Source organism: Microtus ochrogaster, chromosome 2 (genome assembly GCF_000317375.1).
Source record: "Microtus ochrogaster isolate Prairie Vole_2 chromosome 2, MicOch1.0, whole genome shotgun sequence".
NCBI lineage: Eukaryota > Metazoa > Chordata > Mammalia > Rodentia > Cricetidae > Microtus > Microtus ochrogaster.
In genome coordinates this window covers 27,125,935-27,128,381 of record NC_022010.1, presented here as the reverse complement: position 1 = coordinate 27,128,381, position 2,447 = coordinate 27,125,935, and the positions used below count along the sequence as shown (strand labels likewise).

Here is a 2,447-nt window from a genome sequence, read left to right as displayed (position 1 = left end):
GAGAGAGAGAGAGAGAGAGAGAGAGAGAGAGAGAGAGAGAGAGAGGGAGGGAGAGAGAGTGCGCGCGCACCGAGGCGTTCCTCAGGTTGCGCTGCTTGGAAACGGAGGGAGCCATTGGAGAGGCTTTGGGGGGTGGGGGTGGGAGCTCCCTAATCCCAGGAGAAAATCGGGAGAGACTGGGGTGGCCAAGTCAGCCCAATAACCAGGCTTGGAGGAATAGGGCAAGAGTGGAAGGGGATCGTTTTGCTAGAGATCGCTAGGCTTCTCCTCGGAGGAGCCGGGGAGGCACTAGGGAGGAGGCCGGAGCTGCATGGAGTTTTTGGGGCGCGCAACTCCGGCGGGGCCTCGGCCACTGGGCTCCGGGGCGCAGCGAGGAGGCAGCCGCGCACATGGGCTGAGCCCGCGCGGCCAGCGGGCGCGGGAGGGGTAGAGGCGAGCTCGGTGCAGGGGGTGCGGGGCGCACGTTTCCCTAGACGGGAGGCGAGGACAAGGACAGGGTCGGAAGGAGCAGCCTGGATCACCGCGGGCTCTGCAAAGATCAGCAGACTCAAGGGAAAGACTTGCACGCGGTTCCCGGGCGCCACTGGGTTGGGCAAAGCTGCCTCCCAACCGGAGTGGGGGACGCCGTGGGAGCCGGCGGCAGAGAGGAAGGATGCCCGCGCGGGGACGCGTGTGAGCGCCAGGCTGAGCGCTCGGTTTCGCGTCGCCCCCTCCCTGCGGGCCTCGGAGGAGGTGCCTGGGCAGCCGGGCAGCGGAGCCCGGGCTCCAAGAGAGGTGAGTGCTGCTCTCTCCTGGTCCTCATCCCGCATCCTCCCTGCATCCTTGTTTCCCTCGCTGCTTCCATGGTCCCTTCCCGGATGCCCCTACCCTAGCGCGCCTCGGAGTGGGCGGGTGTGCTGCCCACAAGCGCCTCCCGGACCTGTTGGCCCCGCTTTAAGCACCCCACCTCTCAGGACCGGGGTATCACCCGTGCCACCTCGATTTCTCTTGATGCTTAGGGTGGGTGAGGGATGCTGGAATTGCAGAAGGGCCTGGATTTACTCTTGGGGATCCCGGGACTGTGCCAGCTCGTGGAGTCTTGGGTGCCAGTGGCTACCGGACTGCGCGTCCCCCAGGGACGCCCAGATTGTGGGAAAGGGAGCTCTGGGTGTCAGGGATCCGATCTGCATAGCAGTCTAAGTGGGAGTCCTTGGTGTCTTCCTGGTCTCCGGGAAGCTGGAGTCATGGCGATCTATAGGGGGAGGTGGGAGGTATGGTTCACGCCATCTCCAGTCCCCTGTCCCTGAAGCTCGCCCCCTTGGGCAGGATCGGTGGTTTTGGAACGCATGGGGTGACCCTAGAGGCTCCAGGCAGTCCCACCGGGACCCCGAGTGGCAAGCTTTGGAACTAATCCAGATCCAGGGCAGAGGTAGACTGCCTCTCTAGTGCAAGACAGGTTTGCTGGGTTGCCCAGCTTCTCCAGACCAGCGCTCTGGGGAGTGAACTTCCTCAGACTTGGTCTGAGGGCGCCTGGGCAGCAGCAGGTAGTTCTAGTCCTGTCTCAGGGCTCTGGAGGTCCCCAGTATGCTTCGACCCACTGGCAGGTGGTGCTAAGTCGGGACCCAGCACTGCGGTTTGATTCCACAGTGCGGGCCACGTGCACCTTCGGCCCCCATCCAGGGCGTTTCTTCTCAAAGCTGTTCCTTTGCACCAGGAGCCTGTGAGATCCCATTTGCGCCTCATTCCTTAGCTCCAGGGGAAGCGGTGTCTGCATGCAGTTCCTTAGGTGCCAAGACTGGAGCGCCATCCCAAAGGCCCCAGCCTATTCTTTTTTTTTCTTCTAATTGCTTTTTTTTAAAACATAAAAAGGAGACATTCCTGGGTTCAAAACATACCACCCGAGAGACCCTGTGGTCTGTGGCTGTGAAGTCTGGTAAATTGTGGTATTAACTACATCTGCAGTGGCCAGGTGCAGCCTGGGCTGCGGAGTTCCTGAGACCTGTAGAAAGAACCGGGGGCTGTGCTAACCCCCGTGCGTGTGCTCGATACCACAGTATTTCTGCACGTGGGGAGACTCGTGTTCTGTATCTAACTGCTGTCTCCCAGTTGCAAAGATCAACTTAAAAAAAAAAACAAACAAACAACCAAACAAACCACACACACAAAACCACCAGAATCAGAGCTTAGCAGAGGTTGTAAAGCCGTTTGGTGTGGAATTTTCTTACAGGGTGGAGCAAGACACATTGTCCCTTCCAACAGCAAGACTCCGGCTGTCGTCCAGGTTGTTGGAGTGTTGGAGGGGGGGATTTAACATTTTTATTTGTTTATTTGTTTATTTATTTATTTATGTAAGATGGCAAGCAGAATGTGAATTGTTTTTTATTATTTATCAATTTCTTATTTTTATGTATATATCGGTGTGTGTGTGTGTGTGTGTGTGTGTGTGTGTGTGTGTGTGTGTGTGTGTG

At 58.0% G+C, this 2,447-nt stretch overlaps 1 protein-coding gene across 3 annotated transcripts in view; it reads left to right on the top strand.

The window, feature by feature from the left end:
• The window catches only part of Caln1 (calneuron 1), a 463,165-nt gene that overhangs the window by 72,946 nt on the left and 387,772 nt on the right, over positions 1 to 2,447 (top strand). The window contains exon 1 of one of the 3 annotated variants that reach the window (XM_013350759.2): positions 65 to 774. The exons of the other annotated variants lie outside the window; for them this stretch is intronic. The gene's annotated coding sequence lies outside the window, so the exon portion shown is untranslated. Of the gene's footprint in view, positions 1 to 64; positions 775 to 2,447 lie in introns of those variants that run through there. 3 annotated transcript variants of the gene reach the window in all.